This window comes from Staurois parvus, unplaced genomic scaffold (assembly GCF_062004578.1).
Source record: "Staurois parvus isolate SC_StPar_1 unplaced genomic scaffold, SC_StPar_1.0 ptg000259l, whole genome shotgun sequence".
In the NCBI taxonomy this organism is placed as follows: Eukaryota; Metazoa; Chordata; class Amphibia; order Anura; family Ranidae; genus Staurois; species Staurois parvus.
Genome location: NW_028318055.1, coordinates 2,797,552 through 2,825,279, shown reverse-complemented (window position 1 = coordinate 2,825,279; position 27,728 = coordinate 2,797,552).

The window sequence follows — 27,728 nt, the reverse complement described above, 5'->3', positions numbered from 1 at the left end:
CCAAACTCAAAAAAGCCTATGAAAAAGGTACCAGGGTGTCAAGGTCCTACCTTTTCCCAGAGGTTGTGTTACTCCATGTGCTGGCATCCATCTTGGATTTCTGCTGAGCATGGTGGGAATCTTTTATGCCTTCAGGTCTCTGAGGTCCATCCCCCAGAGGGGTGTGGCTGAGTACATATAAGCCTGTGATCCGCACATGCTCTTTGCACTTGTGTCTTGTGTCTTTGTCTTGCTACAGCTCTGTGTATACGCTCGTGACTCTTCTGGTATCTGACTCGGCTTGTGACTAAGACCATTCTCTGTGTTTTCCTTCGATCTGACCTTCCGTTGCTGAACCCGGCCCGTGACCTGTGATTCTCTGTCTACTGTTCTGTACCGTTTTGTCCCGTTGTTGTCGACCCGGCTTGCCTGACTACGCTATTGTCATTCTCACCAGCTACACGCCATTGGCGGCGGCCATTACCGCAGCCGGGGTGTCTCGGGGGCCGCGACCTGGTTCCTGGCTGCATCAAGTCCATCCCCACCATCAGGGGCCCTGGGGAAGGGCAGCCTGGGACTTAGACTCCGCGGCCTGAGGGACTTCGGTCTGTTGGTGGTGGTTGTCGTCAGCCAGTGCGTTACCCTGCCACTAGGCCTACCTGTCCATTCCACAGCCCAGCCCTGACATCTCATGGGGCCCCCTACTGACCCCGGGCCCTCGGGCAGTGCCCGAGTTTCCAAATGGTCAGTCCACCCCTGCTCTGTAATTATTTTAGAAAAACATTATTATTAAACTTCTTGACAATAAATATAAAAAGGTGAGCAAGGAATGGATATTTAAGAGGGGGTTAAACAATTAAGTTGGGTTAATTGTGGTTCACAAGATTTTTTTCTAAATTGAGATTTACCTCCTGTAGCTTCTTCCAAATGTAATGAGTCAGCAATGTTAACACAGGCAATGTTACCTTAGAAATAAAATGTTTCTTTAAACTGTTCTTACTGTTAGTAATTACTTAATGGCATGGTACACAGATGACTGTAGGGGTACACCATTTTACTTTTAACCTTGAAGCTATATAAATAAAACATCCCTGCCTCATAATGAATCACCTGAAGACATTAAATAACTCAAGGCTTTAGCCACATTAGCTCATTTATATTACCCACACTATGTACAGTAATCAAGGGATCAGTAGTTAAAGTTTTCTAACAGCCAAGCTCTCCTGGTGGTACATTTTAAATGAAAGATGAAAGATGCTACTTTTTCAATCTACACTTTTACTCATTCTTTGTGAGTAATCAAATCAACTTTTATGATCTCTCAGAGGAGTCATTTCAGGAAGCCTTTTATCCAGCTTTTGAGGTTTATACATTTATCCTTTATTCAAAGTTACTACTTGTGCCCTTAGCTAATTTTTGTGACTAAATAGAATTTAATTCTAAGGTCAGTATTTAAGTTTACCTTTATTTTATTACACCATTAATAAAATACCTCATAAGCTCTCTTATGTTCATTTTAGTAGATCTGTGTAACTATTCCAGTTACACCCATTATTCTTACCAATAGAGAAAAAAACCCACAAATATTTTTGTAGACAAAAGTCACAGCAGGATTTAAGTAATTTAAAGAGATACCTTTAACAGATATCTTGACAAAGAGGCCTTTTGATTTAAAAGCTTGCAGTAATATCTAGCGCAGTTGGATAGTAAAAGCATCACTTTAGTAGTGCTACCCCTGTATTAATGGGTTCTTCTGTCTTCCCCCAGGAATGTCCTTGCTAAATCCAAACTCAAAACATAACACTAGAGGTAGCTAGATGGCCTATCTAAGAACAACCAGAGCCCTATCTAAGCCTCCACCCAGAGAGTCTATGAGAGTCTCCCATGGTTGTGGCCCTTGTTCTCCTTTAGAAGTTCTCCTTACAAGATGACACATGATCCATGAAGATAGTTCAAAACTGGTGGCCCAGAGGCCTCTTACCAAAGAAGTTGGTCCCGATTATTACCCAAACGCTAGACAAGAGGTCACCCAAGAGGCTCCACTCTCAAGCCAGTATTTGTTCAGCAGCAGCACTGTTCTCTCTGCCAGCTATCAGAGGTTTCCCCTTTGCCAGTCTGGAATGCTTCTCAGCAGCTTTGTTTCTTGTTGACAACAGTGATTGGCATTCCTGCCTTTCCGCTGAGTCTACATGACCAGTGTTTTATCCCTTTTGTGCATGACAATACCTTCAAATTGTTACATTTCTTTCCCCAAGATTGTCAGAAAACAGTGACAGATATCCAACCCATAACTGACCATACTCTTCTATGCCAGCAAGCGATGCAAAGCAGACACTTCCTCACCTCTCCTAATGCTCAGTGGTCAGATTTCCCTCACCACACCATATTTGAGACTACCTGCATAGATCCAAATCCCCTAATATATATAGTACCCTGGCAGCTTCTTATTTTTTGCCCTTGAATTCTACAGATGACTTCTGACCTCTATCTAATTAATACAGAAAGAAGACTTTCAACAAAAGCCTACCCAGGGCAATATTATTTCATAACTGTATTTTACATACAGACCATGTATCTCTAGCACATTACACAAATATGGATAAAAATTACTGACCAGATGGTACAGAATTTTCATACAAATGTTCGTCCAACAAAAGCTGTAGAAATGGGCAGAAAGCAGAAAGTTAATTGATCCATATCCTTTTTTTTCTGCAGGTTTCTATAGCTCCTTTGAAGAGATATCTCTGCTCTGATAAAGGTACTCACTTCTCAACCTCAGAAAGAAATATGAATGGAAAGCAATATAAACACTCCCCAATGATCCATTTACTGAATGCTGTCAGGGCATGTATCTCTGTTAGATGAAAAGACCTCATTTTCCCCTGTTGGCCATTGGGTCACAGCAGTCCATGACATTAGGAAAATGAAAGATCCAAAGCTTGTAGTAAATTTTTGAATTACTATTCATTTGAATAGTTGGACGAACATTTGTATGAAAATTCTTTGTATATTAGATGACTGAATGAATGTCGTTTGAACAATGTGGTTGATTTACTAAAACCAGACAGTGCAAAATATGTTGCAGTTGTGCAGGGTAGCCAATCACTTTCTAACTTCAGCTTGTTCTGTTAAGCTTTGACAAAAAAAACTGGAAACTGATTGGTTTCTCTGCAGAGCTGCTGTCACGCTTGTCCCCCAATGCAGGTGGTCAGGCACTATAGCTGTTTTTTGTGCTCTTCTCCTATAGCATCCCCCTTTCCCATAAGGCCAACAGGGCTACTGGTACTCGGTTGCCCCCAGGACTCAAACACAATGCTATACTGACTGGCCACCATGCTGGGGAAAGCGAGAACTAGAGTACAGCAAACAGGTACTTGCAGTTGGCAGACAGGCAGAGTGCCTCACTGACAGTCCAGGTACAAGGCAGCCAAGGTTCAGGATAGTTAGGGTCAGTCCTGTAGTCAAAAAGCAGGCAAAGTTCAGAGAGTAGTCGATATTCAATTTGAGGTCGTCTACGAGGAAATTCAAATAGCAGAGCAGGACAAACAGACAGGGAGCTTGCAGCACATGTTCAAATGCAATATCACAAACATGAGACTGCAGGCTTGACTGGCTTAAATCAGGTTTGGTCTCTACCCAGAGAATGGCCACATCAATCACCTTGCAGGTTGACAGACAGATAGGGATGCATCATAGCCAAAACCAGGATGCTGGAATGAGACCAGCAGCTGTGATGAATCTGGAGTGCTAGACGCTCCTGACAGCTGCACCCTTATTTGTGCTCTCAAGTTTTAGTAAATCAAACCCCATTGTGTTTGCTTTTAACATTCAATTTTAGAATAAATGTAATTTCCAAACAAGAATCACATACACTATTAGACATTTGCTCATTCAAGAAAATTTTTCCATCCCGGGCCTTCAAATTTTGTTGCCACTGTGGTCGAAAACAAACATCGATTTGACCCTACTAACAATTATAAAATCAAATGAACATTCTTAAAAAAAATTAACAAAAGTTTACAAGTGTATAGCAAGCTTTACATCAAGAAGAATGGCACACCTGATACACTGCTTTTGAACCTTTTTGCTATTTTTGCACTATACAGTACTTCCCCCTCTTCTGTTTCTTCTTTTCTGCCATCTTCCCCCATTTCTTGCCATTCCTGCTTTCCCTACTCATCCCCCCTTTCCCTCCTTATCCTTTCTCTGCTTTAAGTGTAGCGCTACCCTCTTGAGGGCCGCTGTGTTTCAGGATCCCTCTAAGCTTTGCACAGCCAGGCAACACACATTTTCCACACTTACCTCCACAGTCAGTGAACAGTTCGTAAGCTTTGTGTTTCTGATCTATTAGGGTATGTAACTTGGATCGGGTAATAGGGATTATGGGATGCCCAACTTGACTGAATCAATGCAACGGGACAACTTCCTTCCTATTTACAGAAACAGATCCTGGACTGTTCTTTTCCTTGAAAGTGATCAGTGATTAGGAATCAATAGACACTGTCCCTTATGGGCTAGGAACTCGCAGTCCCTCTGAAAGTTAGCTTAGCTTGTTGCAAACTACATGCAAAGATGTCTCTTCTCCTCTGTAAAACTGCTCCCAGCTCCACAGCCTGCAGACACTACCAGCCCTACTGGGTGCTCTGAAGATCCCCCAGGACGAGGATAAAGGAATAAGCACAGTGCTCTCCTTTGGAAGCTTACTGCAGTCTCTCCCCTTGTAGACCCCTGGGTGTGCTGATGTACTCACTCTGTCCTCCTTGCTCCCACTGCTCCCAGGTCTTGATCCTGTTCATGCCGCTGAATGGACCCCCCTGAGCCAGCCCGAGCCCAGCCTAGAGGCCAACCCCCCTACACCCCGATGACCCCTCCCAGGTCACCGACAGTCTCCTCTGCGCTCCTTCTTCCACCCAACTCCCTTGCCAGTTGGACTTTCCAATATATATGGGTTGGTTTCACCACTGCGACAGGGCCTCTAAACCTGGGATTGGTTAGACTCCCATAAACTCCCATGAAGATTAGGTCTCCACCCCTACTGCCCACTGGCTTCTGGAAGGTTCCATGGTCCTCCAGAACCAGGTGGAGGCAATAGAGTCCCAAATTATTAAGCCATCCAGGCTGACTTGCTGTAACCCAACCTAATTACAGACTCACACAGTCATCATGCGTCATTCACAATAAATTCATGTACACTACTCTAGTAGCACACTAGAGGGTGCTACACAAGGAAACCCTGTCTACTCTGAACTGTTTTCTTTTTCATTCCACTTTTACATCAGGTTTATAGCACCTTCCCCACACTTTCTAGTATGTGGAACTTTCAGGATGACATTGGACTTTTGCATAGCAGACTTTGATCTTTTTGTTTCTTGGTACTGTTATCTTTTATGCACTTGTGGTATGGTCTGACTTTGTTTATCTAGTACTGCATGCTCAGTTGATACATGTAAAATAATCCTAACAAAGCTCAAGAAAGCTGGTGAATTCAATATATCTTTGGATAGAATATTGTGAGAATATTGTGAGAACAAAGTACTAAAAAAGAACAAAATGAAGGCATTAAAATATAAAAAAGGGAATAAGTTTATTCATGTTATCAAAAGTGTGGTGAGCTATAGTTTAAAAGTAAAAGTCACCTTTTGGAGCATGATACATGTTGCACCCATATTTAGGATGTAACATGTAACATGCTCTAGTGCATGTCCTCATCAAGCCCCTCCCCTATTCCCCCCTTCCCCCATGATAGAGGGTGGGGGATCCTCTCCCCATACCCACTGTCACATTTTGAAAACAGTGAGGCCGTATGGGATTCCACCCTCACAGATGAGTCAATTATTCACAGGAATCTGTGACTGAGAGAGCTACAAGTCCTGTCTGCCACTGATGAGGGTCCTCGTAGTTCATTCACAAGCCCTGGAGCTTGCAAACTGACAACCCTTACAAAGGTACGGGCTTAAAGCTGCAGGGCTTGTCTGCAGGAGCCTGACAGATCTATTGATTTTGGGTGCAATGCTTTCCAAGCTCCCGTGGAGAAAAAAATAATAAATGCATGTTTTTTGGGTTTTTTTACACAAATATGTGCATTTATTATTTTTTACCAAAAGGTGAACATAGCCTTTAATTGTCTTACAAATAGATACATTTAGTCTGCATGTAACAAAAATGTGATTCTTTTAAATAAAACTATCTGAATCCAAATTCAGGTAGAATACGGCGTAAGAAATGTATGGAAGAGCGAAAGGTATCCGCAATCTCTGAGCTCGGATAAAATATATAGAAACAACTGTTAATACAAAGATAAAAATCAAAGGGACTGACAAACAAGCAAAAGACACAATAAGGTGTAATGGATTATATGAAAAGAAATTCCACAAATGAGAAAGGCAATTGATAAAGTACTTATAAGTAACCGCCTTGTCATATAGTATGCCACTAGTGCAGCAAACATGGAATATATTCCTTTTGTACACCATCCTGGAATCAACCGTGTAGTTAAGAGGGTTCTGTTGTCATTCCTGACTGGTCATGATGTATAACATGCATAAAATATGTCATTGGCACACTGACAAGCGTGTTTCAAAGTGCAGCTCTATTCTTTATTGCATGATTACATAGAAAGGCAATGTTTCGGAACTTTGCAGGCTAGTGACAATGCAAAATATTATGTATATTGTAAAAAAATGCTAAATATTTTAGAATATATATATACAGTTGCAAGAAAAAGTATGTGAACCCCTTGGGATTCCGTGGAGTTTTGCATGAATTGGGCATAAAATGTGCTCTGAACGTCATCTAAGTCACAACAATAGAAGAACACAGTCTGCTGAACATAATACTACACAAACATTAGATGTTGCCATGGTTTAATTGCACATAACATTGCAGGGAGGAAAAAGTATGTGAACCTTTGGACTTAATAACTGGTTGACCCTCCTTTGGCAGCAATAACCTCAACCAAACGTTTCCTGTAGTTGCAGATCAGACCTGCACAACGATCTGGAGTCATTTTGGACCACTCCTCTTCACAAAACTGTTTCAGTGTAGCAATATTCTTGGGATGTCTGGTGTGAATCGCTCTCTTAAGGTCATGCCACAGCATTTCAATCGGGTTGAGGTCAGGACTCTGACTGGGCCACTCCAGAAGGCGTATTCTGTGCTGTTGCAGCCATTGTTTTGTTGAATTACTTGTATGCTTTGGGTCATTGTCCTGTTGCATCTCCCATCCTCTGCAGAGCTTCAGTTGGCGGACAGATGGTCGTACGTTTTCCTGCAAAATGTCTTGATAAACTCTGGAATTCATTTTCCCATCAATGACAACAATCCGTCCAGGCCCTGAGGCAGCAAAGCAACCCCAAACCATGATGCTCCCTCCGCCATGTTTCACAGTGGGGATGAGGTTTTGATGTTGGTGTGCTGTGCCTTTTTTTCTCCACACATAGTGTTGTGTGTTCTTCCCAAACAACTCAATCTTGGTTCCATCTGTCCACAGTATATTTTGCCAGTAGTGCTGTGGAACATCCAGGTGCTCTTTTGCAAACTTCAAACGTGCTGCAATCTTCTTTTTGGACAGCAATGGCTTCCTCCGTGGTGTCCTCCCATGTACTCCATTCTTGTTTAATGTTTTCCTTATTGTAGATGTGTCAACAAAAATGTTAGCATGTGCCAGAGATTTCTGTAGGTCTTTAGCTGACACTCTGGGATTCTTCTTTACCTCATGCAGCATTCTGCGCTGTGCTCTTGCAGTCATTTTTACAGGACGACCACGCCTAGGGAGAGTAGCAACAGTGCTAAACTTTCACCATTTGTAGACAGTCTGTCTTACCGTGGACACAGGAACATCAAGGCTTTTGGAGATACTTTTGTAACCCTTTCCAGCTTCATGCAAGTCAACAATTCTTGATCGTAGGTCTTCTGAGAGCTCTTTTCTGCGAGGCATGGTTCACATCAGACAGTGCTTCTTGAAACCAGTAAACCCAAACAGGTGTGTGTTTTTTAAGGGCAGGACAGCTGTCAGCAACACATCCAATGTCATCACACTGATTGGAGTCAAGGTTGGCTCACTCCTGGCTCCAATTAGCTCTGGGAGAAGTCATTAAGCTAGGGCCTCACATACTTTTTCCTCCCTGCACTGTGAATGTTTACAAGTTATGTGCAATTACACCATGGCAACATCTAATGTTTGTGTAGTATTATGTTCAGCAGACTGTGTTCTTCTATTGTTGTGACTTAGATGACGTTCAGAGCACATTTTATGCCCAATTCTTGCAAAACTCCATGTAATCCCAAGGGGTTCACATACTTTTTCTTGCAACTGTATATATATATATATACTGTATATATATATACTATATTGCCAATAATATTGGGATTCCCCTCCAAATCATTGGATTCAGGTGTTCTGATCACCTCCATGGCCACATGTGCATAAAATCAAGCAAAGTGAAAGAAAAACGAGAAGCGCACCAACCTTGCGCTTTACCTCAGTAACCAAAATGTATTGATAAAAGAATGGTATTCACAAACAGCGAATAAAATCAGGCATGTAAGTCCTCCAAGGGACTTCAGAGACAAGAAGCCAGCGCGAATCCCATCATGGGGGTAGACACTCAGTACAGCTGATGCGTTTCGAAGGCCATGCCTTCTTCATCAGAGCTTTCAAAACACGTCATTTCCTTCTAAACGCGTCAGCTGTACTGAGTGTCTACCCCCATGATGGGATTCGTGCTGGCTTCTTGTCTCTGAAGTCTCTTGGAGGACTTACATGCCTGATTTAATTTTCTGTTTGTGAGTACCATTCTTTTATCAATAAATTTTGGTTACTGAGGTAATGCGCAAGGTTGGTGCGCTTCTCGTTTTTCTTTCACTTTGCAGTATTGGTTGGGCTTCCCCATCCTTGTTTGGAGCTGCACAACCTTTCATGCACTGGTGGTTGCTTTTTCTGGTTTTGGTTCCATCCACTCGCCACCGGCCTGGGTCCTAGAGCGCAGGAGAAATCGTATCTGGTCCACTGTATAAAATCAAGCCCCTAGGCATGCAGACGGCTTCTACAAACATTTGTGAAAGAATGGGTCGCTCTCAGGAGCTCAGTGAATTCAAGTGTGGTCCCGTGATAGGTTGCCATCTGCGCCACAAGGTCATCCATGAAATCTCCTTGCCAATAAACATTCCACGGTCAACTGTTAGTGGTGTTATAACAAGGTGGAAGCAACTGGGAACAACAGCAACTCAGCCATGAAGAGGTAGGCTACTTAAAATGACAGGACAGGGAGGCGCACAGTGTGCAGAAGTTGCCAACTGTCTGCTAAAGACCTCCAAACTTCATGTGGCCTTCAGATTAGCACAACAACAGTGCATAGAGAGCTTCATGGAATGGGTTGTGGACAGCATCAGTTGGTAAAAATAATTATCCCAGCAAATAACCAGTTGGATTCCAAAGAACCCAGCTAATCAATGTGTAATCAGCGAGGAATTTCAGCATAGTTTATATACACTTACAAATAGCATAACAGCAACTTCAGGCATTCCTGCCCTTTATAGTCACCAACCTTCACCATGCATTACAATTTATTACAGGTTCTATATAGCTTCATATATAGAACACATGAAGTACTAGGGAGCTATTGCCACTTGGTAGCCCTTTCCTGGGAAAGATACTATATTACTGGGTATAATGGTAATGGCAATTTTAAACACTTTTTCCTTCAGTAAATGTTGGTGCTACCTTTCACAGGCAGGGTTAGGACATACCCCACCCCCAGGCATGTTAATTAAAGGATTTGGGCATGTACAAGTAGATCTCCAAATATCTACTCGAGTACATTATAGTTTTAGATTTAGTTGCTTTTGTGTACAATTACTCTACTAACGCAACCTGTAACCATTTTGGACTTGACCAATTATTTCATATTTATGGTGGCAGACAGAATACCCTGGGAAGACTATTTATTAGGCAAATTGGGAAACTGTGCTGGGAGACACAGCAAATCTTCTGGCTATGGCACGTATTGATGTGAGGAGTTGGACTGCCTGTGCAACCTCTGTAGGGTCCAGGTATCGTCTCATGTTATCAGTAGTGACACTGACCCGAGCAAAATGCAAAACTAGTGAAAATTGATCAATCCTGAAGTACTGACAGCCAATCTAATTTCTTGAGGCCAAAAAATGTCAGAACAGTACAGATATCCCCCAAATGACCTCTTTTTACAAAGTAGAAAGTCCGACGTACTTCATAAGAGGAATGGCGAGTTTTTGTAATTTTTTTGTCATAATTTTTTGGAAAATGAAGAAATTAAAGAAAATATTTTCACAATGTTTTTTTTACATACAGTGCAGTACAGCGTCATCATATAACTGGTGTGGCGGTGATCTGGTGACAGTATGAAATAAAAAATTGATAATTTTTTTTTCAATTTGTTCTATTTATTTATTTTTTTAAGATTTTGTTTCATATTACACTTTGACCATAGTAATATAATGTCACCATAGTAACACTGTACTACATTGGGGAAGTGAACAGTATTTTTTTTAAATACAATTTGATTGCTTATAGCAAAGAATTTCTATGCCATAGGCAAGCATTTAACTGAATGAAATCGATTCATTCAGTTTTTTTGTTGTGATTAACTGTGATTGGCTACAGCTAATCAAATGACAAAGATGGTCTGTGATTGGCCCAGCCTGTGCATGTGATCGCTGTGATCATTCACAGCTAGACACACTTGCATGCAATGGATGGCATGAAAGGAAGCCATCCATTGTATACAACTGTCATGTGACCTGCTGTGATTGGTCACAGCAGGTCACAAGGTACTAGCAAAGGGGCCGATACTCAGATCTGTCATCGGCTGTGTTACGAAATGCGTGATTCGGGAAGGACATCATATGACGCCCTCCCTGAGGGACAACGTTTTTGCCTTCATTATAGGCCGGGCGGCAACTGGTTAACAACCCCCTCTGCTACTTAACTGAACACATCAATATCCCAGGAGTTTAGATGACTTGTTGCTATACTCTGATTAAAATGTGTACCTTTAATTTTTTTGAGCAGTGTATATATATATTTACAGTTGTGTTCAAAATAATAGCAGTGTGTTGAAAAAAGTGAATAAAGCTGAAAATCCTTCTAATCCTTTTATTTCCATCCACACAAATGCATTGGGAACACGACACATTCTATTCCAAATCAAAACATGAAGAAAAATACATCAAATTTGTGTTGTTCCTCTAAAAAAATTGAAGAAAAGTGAATATTAGACGGTTCAAAAAAATCGCAGTGTTTGAATTCTTCTTTACAAACTCAAACATTCACTATATAAACTGAGAAATGTTTGAAGATTTTGCTTTCCTTTGAATGACTTCATGAATATTTGGTTGTAGTCGCACTGTTTCTGAGAACTGCTGTACATCTGTGTTGCATGGAGTCCCCCAACTTCTGGCCCCTGTGATCAGGTATTCCAGCCCAGGATGATTGGACCACATTCCACAGTTCTTCTCTATTTCTTGGTTTTGCCTCAGAAACGGCATTTTTGATGTCACCCCACAAGTTTTCTATTGGATTAAGATCCGGGGATTGGGCTGGCCACTCCATAACGTCCATCTTGTTGGTCTGGAACCAAGATGTTGCACGTTTACTGGTGTGTTTGGGGTCGTTGTCTTGTTGGAACACCCATTTCAAGGGCATTTCCCTATATATGATATATTCATTGTGTAAGACTGACTGTATTGGTAATCACAGGTAAAGCAATAATGTATTGTAGCTTTACTTGCTTTCTAGTTTTATAACAATATTACTACAATCAACAACATGGCAATCTACTGGTGTATTTTGGATTTTGATCATATCTGCCAAGGTAAAGTTTTATACATGGTCAGCCTATGAAATACATTCTGTTATGGCACGCAGCTTATTTTATATTAGAATGTCAGTTGAAATGAATGTTCCGGATGGTGCACCCAGTTTCATATTTTGTTATTGTAATAAAAGTCTATTCTGCCAACACTTCTAGAGGAAATCCCCCGGCTTAACCCCGATCCACCTAAAGTCCACTCATATCTACCTAACACACTTAGTTGCGCAGTTTTGAGCAAAGTTCGCGGTTCTTGGCAGCTAGAAGCCAGGACAGTCTTAAGAAATATAAATATGCTGGCAAATATGCATGGTTGACCTACTTTGTGCAAATACGTGGAAATCCATGTGCTTAGGACTAGAATGAGCTTTGGAACTGCCTTCCTACACCAAAAATGTAAGAGTTTAATATTGGTATGCTAACACTGTTCTGAAAAATAAAGGCCACAACCAGGGGCGGACTGACAACTCATGGGCCCCCGGGCAATAGGGGATCATGGGGCCCCTGTGTCCTTGCCCAAACTCAAAAAAGCCTATGAAAAAGGTACCAGGGGCATCTCATGGGGCCCCCTACTGACCCCGGGCCCTCGGTTTCCAAATGGTCAGTCCACCCCTGGTCACAACAAGAGGAGGAGCATGTCTAGATCTTAGTATGGCAGTATAGCTCTTTATTAGGAGATTATCAGAGTTATTTTGGCTACATTATGTTCTCAGCTAAATTACAGATTTGGCTTCAGTGGAAACTCTTGTTTTGTTTATTAAGCCGTTTAGATGAAATTTACTCTTTTTTCTTTATTTGGAGGGATGTAGATTAGTTTGTTTTATTTAGTTCTCCTCATAATTGTGGCCACTTCAGCTCTCATACCTTTGAACCCCTTAGGGCCCTTTCACACTGCTCAGTTGAAAAAACAGGCTACAAACTCTTACGTGTTTTTGATGATTTTTTTGGGTGTGTTTTTTGGTTGCCCGACTCCAATTATGCGCCTGTGAAACATGGACATGTGACTCAAAAAGCGCAGCACAAAATACTACATGTTGCATTTATGATGATTTTTCATTCATTGCAATGGTGTGGGTTGTTATTTTGTTGTGAATTTTAAAAATGCACCAAAAATGCAGTATGTAGGACTTTTAGAAATGCACCGCACTCACAGTAGTGTGAATGCATTTTTCATTTTTTTCCGCCTTGTAAATACCAAAAGCACATCAAAAACTGATGGTCCCTTATAGATCTGAACAATTTTTACATTTCTGTTTATTTAGCAATCATTTTGTCATGACTTAAAATAATAATTAATACATATAATGCAAAAATAATTTGCAACATTTTCTGGCAGTATGCACGTTTTAAAACGTGCTGTTGCAAAACAGGTAGGGGGTGCGCGCGAGGCACGCCGCCGCCCTACCTTCACCGCCGATCTCAGCCACGGGTGTCAGTCGCCGGGTCACAGCTGGTTGTTAGTTGCAGTAGCTCTGCTTTCTGTCAGTTCCCTGACAGTTCCTGACATGCTGACCAGGAGAAATGAGTTTCTCTGTCCGGATCTGCATGTCTCCCTGCAGTGCACACCCCCGCCCCCTCGTAAAACACTCCCCTCATACAGTTAACCCTTTCAGTGCAAAAAAAACTTAACCCCTTCCTCCCCAGTGCCATTAGTACAGTGTCAGTGTTTTTTTTTTTTTGCACTGATCACTGTACTGGTGTCACTGGGGATGTCAGTGACCCCAAGTCAGTTTCCCCCCAGTGTCAGAATGTCCGCCGCAGTCCCGCAGTCCTGCCATAAGTCACTGATCACCACCATAAGTCGCTGATCGCCACCATAAGTCGCTGATCGCCGCCATTTTTAGTATAAAAAAAAAAAAAATCCCAGTATCTTTCCCGCCATTTGTAAACACTATAACTTTCACATAAACCAATTAATTTACATGTATTGGGTTTTTTTTTCAGGAAAGACATGTCGCAGAATGCATTTTGGCAGAAATTTATGACGAAATTTGATTTTTAAATTGTTTTATAGCAAAAAGTCCAAAATATTGTTTTTTTTCTCAAAATTGTCAGCCTTTTTTTTATAGCGCAAAAAATAAAAAACTCACAGGCGATCAAATACCACCGAAAGAAAGCTCTATGTGTGAAAAAAAGGATGTACCGTATTGCATGACCGCGCAATTGTCCGTTAAACTAGCGCAGCGCTGTATAGCAAAAAAATGGCGTAAATTGCAGTATCTATACCATAGATTGTAGACGCTATAACTTTCACACAAAGCAATCAATATACACTTATTGGGATTTTTTTTACCAAAAACATGGAGCAGAATACATTTTGGCCTAAATTTATAACCAACTTTGAGTTTACTATATATTTTTTATAGCTGAAAGTAAAAAATATTGCTTCTCTTCAAAATTTTTGGCCTTTTTTTGTTTATTGCGTGAAAAATAAAAAGCGCACAGGTGATCAAATACCACCGAAAGAAAGCTCTATTTGAGTGAAAAAAAGGATGTACATTTCGTTTGGGTGCAGCATTGCATGACCGCGCAATTATCAGTTGAATTAGTGCAGCGCCGAGTAGCAAAAAGAGGCGTGGTCATTAAGGGGGGTAAATCCTCAGGAGGGCGAGGGGTTAATGGCCATATTTTCACAATGATGGGAACCAGGGGCGGACTGACCATTTGGAAACTCGGCACTGCCCAAGGGCCTGGAGTCAGTAGGGGGCCCCATGAGATGCCCCTGGTACCTTTTTCATAGGCTTTTTTGAGTTTGGGCAAGGACACAGGGGCCCCATGATCCCCTATTGCCCGGGGGCCCCATGAGTTGTCAGTCCGTCCCTGATGGGAACCTTTGATTCAGCAGCTAAATGAGGTCGGGGATGTATGATTGGTTGCTAGGACACAACTGTCATCTGCACAGTCGACAACATTTTAACAATCAATGATACTGTGCAGTTGACAGCATCATAAAAACCAAGAATGCTGTGCAGCCTGGGGGCCAAACATACACTGAGGATGGACTGTCCAGTAGGAACATTCCGTACTCAGGTGAGTGTTCCTGGCAGGTGCATTATTTGTTGCAGGCACTGCGTCATAGACACTCTACGGGGAATTAATACAGGGATTGTTATTTGGGGGCAAACTAGGCTTTCTTTTGACACTGATAAAAATAAATATAATGACTGAACAAGAAAAAAAAACACATTAAAAATATTTATTATTATTATTTATTTGAGGTACTTACAGTCAGGTCCATAAATATTGGGACATGGACACAATTCTAACATTTATGGCTCTATACACCAGCAACAGATTCCAAATGCAAATAGCACACTTGAAATGAACTCTGGACCTTTTATCTGCTCATTGTAATTGGGATAATGAGGGAATAACACACACTTGGCCATGGAACAGCTGAGAAGCCAATTGTCCCATTCCTTTTGGTCCCTTAACAAGTGAGAGGCACATATGCAAACTGTTGTAATTCCTACACCGTTCACCTGATTTGGATGTAAATACCCTCAAATTAAAGCTGACAGTCTGCAGTTAAAGCACATCTTGTTCGTTTCATTTCAAATCCATTGTGGTGGTGTATAGAGCCAAAAATGTTAGAATTGTGTCGATGTCCCAATATTTATGGACCTGACTTTATATAGCGCCGTCACTTTATGCAGCGCTTTACATACACATATTGTACATTCACATCAGTCCCTAACCCTCAAGGGGAGTACAATCTAAGGTCCCTAACTTACATTCATACATACACACACACTAGGGCCAATTTAGACAGGAGCCAATTCACCTACCAGCATGTCTTTGGAGTGTGGGAGGAAACCGGAGTACCCCAAGTAAACCCACGTAGGCACAAGTGAGAGCGTGCAAATTCCAGGCAGGTGGGGCCATGCTTGGGATTCAAACCAACAACCTGAGTACTGCCAGGCGGAAGTGGCTAAATATAAAAGATAAATATTAATGGTAACAAACAAATAGAAAAAAATCAAAAAAAATCTAAGTGGAGGAAAGAGTGACATAGAGATGAAAAGTATTAACTAAGGGTTAATAAGGGGCTACTGGGAATACACTTTATTCAAATGTGGCTTGGGCTTGGGGCCCCTTAAGTTGCGCAAGCAAAACTTGCACCTTAGCACATGTCTCCCTCCCTGTCAGTGACTGACAGAGCGCATGGAGAGGAGAGCAGAAAGAGGATGCTGATTGGCTGCAGTTGCAGCCTGGGACTAAACCCTCCCCTAGCAACAGGAAAGGAAGATGTCTATTGGAATTCAGTTTGGCCAGAGGGTAGCCCAACTCACCAAAATCAACAGGGGGATGAAAGAGCCCACATTGAATAGGAGAGAGCCCAAAGAGCAGAGGAAAAGAAGCAGACTTTGGCTGGAATGAGCGGGCCAGAGAGGTATGTGGTGCTGTCCATATGCTGAGCTGGTGGTTAAAAAACACCCGAATTTCACCTTACCTATTACCTCCAATGCATTTTCCAAAGTGCAGAAATCCCCTGATTTTTGTCGAAATTTTGGGGAGATGAAATCTCTAAAGTTTGATGATCCCTACTCTCCGGCTTCCAAGTAAACATGAACATCTCTAATTACCACCACCCAAGACCTAAATGTTTTTTTTGGCTATCCCCAGTGTTTTAATTGTGGGTGGTTGTAGTAATGATGTACAAATAATTGCCATAACAAATCTAATCAAATGTATGGGGCATTTAGGCACATTTGCCTGCTTGATTTCACCACATATTATATACACTAGCAATATCACCATATTTAAAATATGGTGGATATGATGACAGTGACCTTCAAAATTGTAAATTTTAAATGTAAGTAGTGGGGTTTACTAAATGTCCAAATGAATCTTAAGTGAATTTTCTGTCAATCTTCAGTGAATATGTCATACAGCCTGCATCAAGATTTAGTAACTATCCAGGACATATGTGCTGTGTATATTTAGTGAATGTGCTGTAATATAACCACCAAGTTTTTTTTTACCAATACTTGAACTGAATGCCAACATCCCAGGATAGTCTAAATCATAAAAAAAAAAACGATTTTCTTTGAGAGAGCCTTTAAAGGCATTCCATATAACATATTAGAGTATCTTGCGAGCCAAAATCAAAGAGTCACCTTAATGCACGAAACTGGACACAAAATGTCCTTAATATGGTAGGATCGCAGACACCTAACACATAACTACCACTGTGTATAATAAATATAATCCTATTGTGTTGCGCTCCTAAAAATTACATATGATCACTTATCCATACCCTGAACATATGGCTATATGAAGACAAGTGAAAAAATCATACATTAAATCCTTTAACCAAATTACATATATAATAATCCCTTAATTTACTTAAAAAACAAATTAATACTTAATATATATCCGTGATTAAAAAATGACTAAATCCGTGATTAAAAAATAGCTAAATCAATATTTCATCACTTTTAGTGAAAAGAAACAATGTAAATCTCAAATAAAATTATTTTAAATAAATATACATATATACTTAATTAATATTGTGTGAAAACAGTGTCCCGTATAACATAAAAAATATATATAGTGACTTTGTGCTTTAATTAATCTTCAATCCGTGATTGCATGTGAATCCGTGACTGGTTGTGAATCCTCCCATTAGTGCAGATTTAAGCTCACCTCCTTATCCTATAATTAGGCTATATGCGCTTTTGGTTCTCCTCCTATGGAACCTGCTTGGTTAAGACTCTTTCCTTTTTAAATAGTGGATGTCCTTTATCACTGATTTTTCCCTCTGGGATTGATCCCTTCTCACGAGGATCCAAGTCCTCTATACTCTCCTCTCCATACGTCTCTCCACATATAGGAAACAAATTCTAAACATGGTGTTTTATCCTTTTTAAAAGTATGGCTTTATTATCTCCAAGTATTGCACTCACATGTGTTGTATTCAATATAAGGCATATCAAATATAAACCGAGTCCTCCGCTGACTGTTTGAAGCATGCACCCGCCATCTGGCGAACAATCTACCTCCCTCCGAGGGACTGCAACGTCAATCGGAGGGAGGTAGATTGTTTAGGAGCGCAACACAATAGGATTACATTCCATATAACAACTCATAAATCCATTGGAAAAAAAAAAATGATTCAAACATAAAAAGATACACAAAACCATATACTTGAATTAATGTTTCCTGTCATTAGGGTTGGTGCCCATAGATTCCCGATGAGGGAGTCAATCCTGGGTTTGTTGGAGGAAGACTATGCTGCAATTCTCTAACATGATTTTAACAGCTGCATGAATGGATGTTCATAAGGGGTTGTAAGTGAATTTGGTTCATTTCTATGAATTTTGTGGTCTTTATTGTAGATCCCAAATTAGGGGGGCAGGGGGGGCAGGGGGTGCATGTGCCCTGGGCGCGGTATTAGGAAGGGCACTACCGATTACATCCATCCTAAGCTTTTCGGGAAGATGTTACTATTTCACTATTTCTACCAACAGCAATGGTGACTGCATAGAAATATTCAGCGAGCCGCTACTTTGCAGAGAGCTACATCTCCCATCATTTAGCTCGGCTAAACAATATGCGTGGGAGCTAGAGAAATGGGGGAGAAAGAGGGAAATGCTGCAGTTCAGCTGTAAGTGTACACTTTGCCAGTGCACAGTGGGGATGCAGCAAATGGGAGCAATACAGAAGAAGATCCCATGTATAATTCTCACTCAGGTGAAGGATGAGCCCTCCTCCATTTGAGAACGCCAGGTGATGGACTGACTGACTGATCCTCTCAGCAAAGAGTCTGGCATCAGTGAATGGTCTGACATCAGTAAATGGTCTGACATCAGTGAATGGTCTGACATCAGTAAATGGTCTGACATCAGTGAATGGTCTGACATCAGTAAATGGTCTGACATCAGTGAATGGTCTGACATCAGTGAATGGTCTGACATCAGTGAATGGTCTGGCATCAGTAAATGGTCTGGCATCAGTAAATGGTCTGACATCAGTAAATGGTCTGACATCAGTGAATGGTCTGACATCAGTAAATGGTCTGACATCAGTGAATGGTCTGGCATCAGTGAATGGTCTGACATCAGTGAATGGTCTGGCATCAGTGAATGGTCTGACATCAGTGAATGGTCTGACATCAGTGAATGGTCTGACATCAGTGAATGGTCTGGCATCAGTAAATGGTCTGGCATCAGTAAATGGTCTGACATCAGTAAATGGTCTGGCATCAGTGAATGGTCTGGCATCAGTGAATGGTCTGACATCAGTGAATGGTCTGGCATCAGTGAATGGTCTGACATCAGTGAATGGTCTGACATCAGTGAACCAGTCAAACCCACAAGGGTTTGACTGATTGTAATTACAGCCCTTCCCATGCAAGGAATCATCTACCTCAGCCAGCATCGGACACGTCTTCTACATAGTTCTTTCCAGAGGTTTGCAAGTTGGGAAAACAGTAAACTTTCAGCTTGAACAGGAAGGTGTATGGAAATGCCTGTGATCAGTGAATAGAGATAATTCACAATGTATAGGTATGCAGGGCTTCTTTTACACAGACTGGAGGCAGAAGGGTGAGGATCTGCCATGCACATAGGAGGGTGAGGAGCCACCATGCTCATAGTAGAGTGTGGAGCTACCATGCCCAGGACTGAAACTAAGGGGCACCTGGTATATGCTATATCTCAATGGTCACAGCAGCCTCATTCTTTACACTATTCTTTATATTATTATATTATATATGTAGTATGAATAGAATGTTGGGGGGTTGTGTGATTTTTTGTAGCTGAGTTACATATTAGTTTTTACCAGGAGCTCCTACCTCACTTACTACTGATCTCTGACCTGTGAACTATGCACCATTTATTACTGACCAATGAACTCTTTGTCACTTACTACTGACCTCTGAACTCTGCGTCACTTACTACTGACCTCTGAACTCTGCGTCACTTACTACTGACCTATGAACTATGCACCACCTATTACTGACCAATGAACTCTGCGTCACTTACTACTGACCTCTGAACTCTGCGTCACTTACTACTGACCTCTGAACCCTGTGTCACTTACTACTGACGTATGAACTCTGCGTCACTTACTACTGACCTATGAGCCACTTACTACTGACCTATGAACTATGAGCCACTTACTACTTACCTATGAACTATGAGCGACTTATTACTGACAAATGAACTCTGAGTCACTTACTACTGACCTATGAACTATGCGTCACCTATTACTGACCAATGAACTCTGCGTCACTTACTACTGACCTATGAGCCACTTACTACTGACCTATGAACTATGAGCCACTTACTACTGACCTATGAACTATGAGCGACTTATTACTGACAAATGAACTCTGAGTCACTTACTACTGACCTATGAACTATGCGTCACCTATTACTGACCAATGAACTCTGCGTCACTTACTACTGACCTATGAGCCACTTACTACTGACCTATGAACTATGAGCCACTTACTACTGACCTATGAACTATGAGCCACTTACTACTGACCTATAAACTATGAGCCACTTACTACTGACCTATGAACTATGCGCCACTTATTACTGACCAATGAACTCTGTGTCACTTACTACTGACCTCTGAACTCTGCGGAACTTACTACTGACCTATGAACTATGAGCCACTTACTACTGACCTATGAACTATGCACCACCTATTACTGACCAATGAACTCTGTGTCACTTACTACTGACCTCTGAACCCTGTGTCACTTACTACTGACGTATGAACTCTGCGTCACTTACTACTGACCTATGAGCCACTTACTACTGACCTATGAACTATGAGCCACTTACTACTGACCTATGAACTATGAGTCACTTACTACTGACCTATGAACTATGAGCCACTTACTACTGACCTATGAACTATGAGCGACTTATTACTGACCAATGAACTCTGAGTCACTACTGACGTATGAACTATGCGCCACTTATTACTGACCAATGAACTCTGCGTCACTTACTACTGACCTATGAGCCACTTACTACTGACCTATGAACTATGAGCCACTTACTACTGACCAATGAATTCTGCGTCACTTACTACTGACCTATGAACTATGCGCCACTTACTACTGACCTCTGAACCCTGTGTCACTTACTACTGACGTATGAACTCTGCGTCACCTATTACTGACCAATGAACTCTGTGTCACTTACTACTGACCTCTGAACCCTGTGTCACTTACTACTGACGTATGAACTCTACGTCACTTACTACTGACCTATGAGCCACTTACTACTGACCTATGAACTATGAGCCACTTACTACTGACCTATGAACTATGAGCCACTTACTACTGACCTATGAACTATGAGCCACTTACTACTGACCTATGAACTATGAGCGACTTATTACTGACCAATGAACTCTGAGTCACTACTGACCTATGAACTATGAGCCACTTACTACTGACCTATGAACTATGAGCCACTTACTACTGACCTATGAACTATGCGCCACTTATTACTGACCAATGAACTCTGCGTCACTTACTACTAACCTATGAGCCACTTACTACTGACCTATGAACTATGAGCCACTTACTACTGACCAATAAATTCTGCGTCACTTACTACTGACCTATGAACTATGCGCCACTTACTACTGACCTATGAACTATGCGCCACTTATTACTGACCAATGAACTCTGCGTCACTTACTACTGACCTATGAGCCACTTACTACTGACCTATGAACTATGAGCCACTTACTACTGACCAATGAATTCTGCGTCACTTACTACTGACCTATGAACTATGCGCCACTTACTACAGACCTCTGAACTCTGTGTCACTTACTACTGAACCCCTGCACTTTGCTTCTATTTTAACCGTGGCCAATCTTCAGCACAATGAAAACCACACCCAATGTTTAATGGCAACGCTCTGCATGTGCCACACTTTCTTTTTCCTAATCAGGAGGACCGAGCAACTTTCTACATTACTGTTGCCCCATATTTTACTGGGGGATAGAATGCTACATGTTTCAGTGTGGTGCGCTGCTTCTCACACCATACTCTCCCAACCACCCCCCTTCCCGGTTCGTGTCAAGGGGGCGCAGTTTGGCATCTTCACTTGGGGCACTGAATGACCTTTTCTCGGTACTGGTAGATAGTACTTTTTGTAATATTGTTTTTGCCAATTTTTTAGTTTAGAAACTTTAAAATACATTGAGATAATAGATAATTGTACCCAATATATATGTTGATCACTGAATGCATACACAGCTTGAAAATATGGTTTTATGTATCTTTTTAAATGTTTGAATTAAAAAAGTTTTTTTTTTTATAGATTTATGAGTTGTTATATAGAAAGTCCCATCAAAAATTCTTATTTTTTCTTTTTTGTGAATGTGCTTTGTAATGTCAAGCATTGCATTGCGAACATTCAGTGACAGTCCAGTGAATACGAAGAGTATTTTCTGTGAACAAGTGAGTGTACAATGAGTCTTCTGCCAAGGAGTGATGAATTTAAGGCAATTGTTTAGTGACGTTTTATAGATAACATAGAATGATCTCATTTCAAAGGACTTATCTTTAGGTCTTATTGCCTGTCTTTGAAAATTGTGTTGTATCATTTATTTAGCTAAATTAGCTCACAAATGTAATAAACCGCAATTACTCTGCATGTCAAAGGTCAAAATCTGTTCATGATATTTTAGTATTTTAACTCTTATCTTCTTTTATCTCACCAACTTCAAAATGAAAATCTGTGAATCTAAGTATTGCTGTCTTTAAAATAAGATTAGTAATAATATATGTATAAGATGTATAAGATCAATAAAAACATGTAAACATGACGTGCTCAGACTAGGCAACTTTGCCTGAGCAACGTCCTAGTTGTTGGAGCTCCTGTGTGTTACTACTGTCTGAATCCTACAGTGACTACTTGTGTACAGACCCCGGCTTCCTTCCCTGACCTTGCTTGGTTTCCGCTTGTCTTGACCTCGGCTTGCCTATCGGATTCCTTTTGTCTCCTCCCTTTATACTCTGTTCCCGCGAGCGGTCTCCTCCACCTCAGCTGGGCACACCTGGGGGCCGCGACCTGGTCCCAGCTTGCTGCAAGTCCATCCCCACCATCAGGGGCTCTGGTGAACAAGCAGACTGGGGCTTAGACTCTGCGCTCTGGGGAACCCCAAGTTGAGGATCAATAAGAGCTCACTACCACAAGTGCTGACAACAACATGCTCCACCATAAATATTACAGTATGCTCCACCATAAATATCACAGCATGCTCCACCATAAATATTACAGTATGCTCCACCATAAATATCACAGTATGCTCCATCATAAATATTACAGTATGCTCCATCATAAATATTACAGTATGCTTCACCATAAATATCACAGCATGCTCCACCATAAATATCACAGTATGCTCCACCATAAATATCACAGAATGCTCCACCATAAATATCACAACATGCTCCACCATAAATATTACAGTATGCTCCACCATAAATATCACAGCATGCTCCACCATAAATATCACAGCATGCTCCACCATAAATATCACAGCATGTTCCACCATAAATATTACAGTATGCTCCACCATAAATATCACAGCATGTTCCACCATAAATATCACAGCATGCTCCACCATAAATATCACAGCATGCTCCACCATAAATATTACAGTATGCTCCACCATAAATATCACAGCATGTTCCACCATAAATATTACAGTATGCTCCACCATAAATATCACAGCATGCTCCACCATAAATATTACAGTATGCTCCACCATAAATATCACAGAATGCTCCACCATAAATATCACAGTATGCTCCACCATAAATATCACAGCATGTTCCACCATAAATATCACAGAATGCTCCACCATAAATATCACAGCATGTTCCACCATAAATATCACAGCATGTTCCACCATAAATATCACAGAATGCTCCACCATAAATATCACAGCACGCTCCACTATACTGCACCCCCCCCCCCCTTACACACACACACAACTCTCTCTCTCACAACTGATCTCTGCTACACTATTGAGCGGCCGCTCTCACAGTGTAGCCATCAATGGTGGTCCTGGTGTGCGTCCTGGGCTTGGTCCTGAGTCCACGATCACCCCAAGGCTGGTCACGCCTCCTCACAGTAACAACCAATCAACATGGGAGAAACAGCCACATGACTTTCTGTCTCTCACTGATTGGCAGTCCCAGGCAGAGGGAGGACAGAGAGGGAGGGCAGAGTGTCACAGGAAATGTCAAAAATCCATGAGCATCCCGGGCAATCCGTGACTGTTGGCAGCTATGCATGTCACGTCATTCATTCACAGTGTTCTGTGAATAAATGAACTACAAGTCCCGACAGCCTTAGCGGTGGAGTGTTGTAGTAGTTCATTGAATCTTCCCGTCAGTATATTGTACGGGATGTATGGTGAAGCAGATACACTGACAGGTCTGCAGGAGACCTGCATGGCATCAATTCTTTACAGGCTCCTGCAACCAAAAAAAATAAATGTACATTTTTTTTACCTGCAAAAAAAAGTGTTTTTATTAATTCTGGTCAAAAGGTGAACTGATCCTTTAATAAAAAATGGATAATAGTGAGCGCTCTTTTAAACACAGCAGCTAAAGCACCTGAGGCAACCACAATGCCTCTAAATGTAAATATAAATGAAGGTAATATGGTGCAGCGCTAAAAGAGTGAAAATTAAAGACAGTCAAAAGTCAATGTAGCAATATCCGTGATTCCTTAAATAGGATGCAGACTTCCAAAGCTCTTGCGGCCTTAAATAATAGCAATGCGCACTCACCAGAAACGCATGGATTATGCGCATGTAGGAATAATCATTCCAGATGTCAGATCCTCCAACACTCGGATGGTAAGCATCCTTCTCACGGTGGATCCCTGAAGACTCAAAGCCAGATCCTGAGGTCCTCCTTAAGGTATACCAGGCACTTCACAATGGTGGTGGGACTCTCTCCACTGAGTGGTAATGGCACCTTCTCTGTGGGGGTAACAGCTCCAAAAGGAGCCCCAGAATAACACACAGGTGCCAGAGATAGTGTAGTATGTTAAAGGAGATTTATTTGCCTTAGCATAACATATATAGGGTAGCATGCAAATCCAGACCCATACAGGTTAAATAAGGATAAGGTAGCAGTGACTGACCCTAGTAAAGATGTCCGCCGAGCCTCCTCGTGGCTACGGCGGTGCGAATGACGTCACGCTCTGTACAGCTCCTCCTTAGGCCTTTCGTGCCAAAAGCACATCATCAGAGGGGAGGCTGTACAGGAGCGTGACTGACGTCGGGAATTTATGCAGGGGAAGACGGCGCGTGCGCAGTTAGCCGCGGCCATCTTCCCGAAGTTGTAGACAGTGCGCATGCGCGTTGATGGCGGCGCCATTTTGCCGTGGATCCGCGATACTGCTGGCAGAAAGGAAGGGACAGGGAGATTGATCCCATTAACCATTCAGGTCTAGCTGAAAGCTAGCCAGCCCTAGATCCCAGGGAACAAATATGTGACTGGTATACACACATATTCTTTATATGGAAAGATCATAAAGTGACAGTGCTCAAATATTTGTATAATATAACAGTGGTGTCTATGGCCTTAAAGTGGCCCCACGGTGATTGGCAAATGGCTACATAGATGGACCACGGCAAGGTGGGTGCACTGGATGTACATAATATGACAAATAACAAATACACAGTGAATAATAAAATCTAGAATATAATGCATAGATAATATGAGGATAAAAATATGAAGATAAAAATGTAAAAATGTAAAAGTTAGTGCCTCACTCACTCTATTACATAGAGAATGAGCGAATAAAATGAAAAAAACCCCTTGCACAAAAAAATGTGATATAGCACTCTATATTCACATGACAAATAAAACTCAACAAAATTAAAAACAATATAAAATAAAGATATTGGACACAGGTTAAAAGAAAACATGAAAGGCATAGTGTATCATTCAGCTATTGGCAATGAAGCAGTTAACATCTACTTCTATATTGTGACCTGCGGGGTGTAATGTTTTCACTCTTTTAGCGCTGCACCATATTACCTTCATTTGATCCTTTAATACCAACATTCCATTAACACACTTTCAACTACATCATTGCATTGGCACCTGAATCTATCACTAATACTTTGTAGATTTTCTTTTATCCTCGTCCTTTAATGCTCTGTTTTGTTGAAATGAAGTACACCTCATACTGTGGTGTGATGTCATTACTACATTGCTGCTCATATCTTTTACTGAAAAGTACAGCAATCTTTTTCAAGTAGAAAATGAATTACAAAAGTCATAACACTTACATCATATCCTTCGCTAATCTCTTTAAAACCTGCTTAGACAGCCATCCCTTATAACAAATATTTGCTGATATCACTGTTCAACAGGTAAAAAGTTTTGGGCATAAAATTAGCTAATCTTACATAATTTTGGGGTGCTGAAAATGAAAATGACCCTAAAAAATGTTGATTGGCTCTAGTTTCAATGATATATTCACCCATCTAATGACGTAAGCCATTCAAAATTATGATGCAACTTCAGCTGCATATTGCGCAATTGATACTGGTGACCAATAGAAAATGTCATGTATACTGAGATGATGCAATATTAGCCTTTAATTGCATCACTTCACTGCATAAAAGCTGCAGTATCTGTAGCTGATTGTAGTTCGGCAGCGTCTTTACATTTGGTTTTATGCTTATATAGGCTACTCAGTAATGCCTCGAACTTGTGTGAATAAAGCAGATAATTTCTGCTATATCTGCGGTGAAATAACTTTTATCTCACAAAAAAGGAGGATAACAGGAATGATTAGGAAAGCCTACAACTTGTATTTTGGCTGCAAGATAGGAGACCAGGACAAGAGCTGGGCACCACATATATGCTGCAATTCTTGTGGGACGGCACTGGAGCAATGGTTGAATGGAAAAAAGGCATCTATGCCTTTCGCTGTGCCAATGATTTGGAGAGAGCCAACAGATCATGTTAGTAATTGTTACTTTTGTATGGTGCCTCCAATTGTAAAAGGGCTAAATAAGAAGAAAAAGTTATCTGTGCACTATCCAAATATTCCATCGGCAATACGTCCAGTTCCTCATGGAGAGGGGCTACCAATTCCTAAAGCACCAGAATCCTTCGTGGTTGAGTCAAGTGAGGAAGAACCTGAAGCGTGTAGTCACGTGCAGTTGTAAGAGATAGCCCTTTCCTCGAATACAAGAGAAAAGCCAAGAGAAGCAAAACCGACACAAACTGAAGACAAAACTAGTGAGAATCCTAAGTATTCAAATGATTCAACTTAGCTTATGGCTATCATTTTTCTTGGTAATCCTATGCAATATTTTATGCCATTTAGGCTTTGTTATGTAGTCATATCACTTGCTTTATATTTGTGGAAAGACATCTATCTATATAATTATTGTGCATTATGTAGTCATTACGCCTATAGTAGAAAACTTTCCGTTTACAGAAAAACTAGAGCCGATTGACAAATTTCATTGTTATATTTGAACTCAGAATGTGAAATTCATTAAGAAATGGATCCTTTTGTTTCCAAAACTGGCAAAAAATAAAAATTTGTTGAACAGCGTATTCTTTTGCTGCATCTATTCCAACACATTAAACATTTCTATTTACTGTATATAACAATATGAAAGCCTATGTACCTGTATGTATGGAGAGTAACAGAACACAATGATTGCAAATAAGATGTAGAACAAAACACAGCAGAAGTTATAGAAGACAAATACAACTAGTTAAAAAAAAGAAGAATCGCTTCATTTTAAAACTCTTTAATAAATCTCCAAGTGAGAAAATTAATGTAGCCTTGCCATGGTTGCTGAACAGAGAGGTTGGACAGTACAGGGGCGGACTGACCATTTGGAAACTCGAGCACTGCCCGAGGGCCC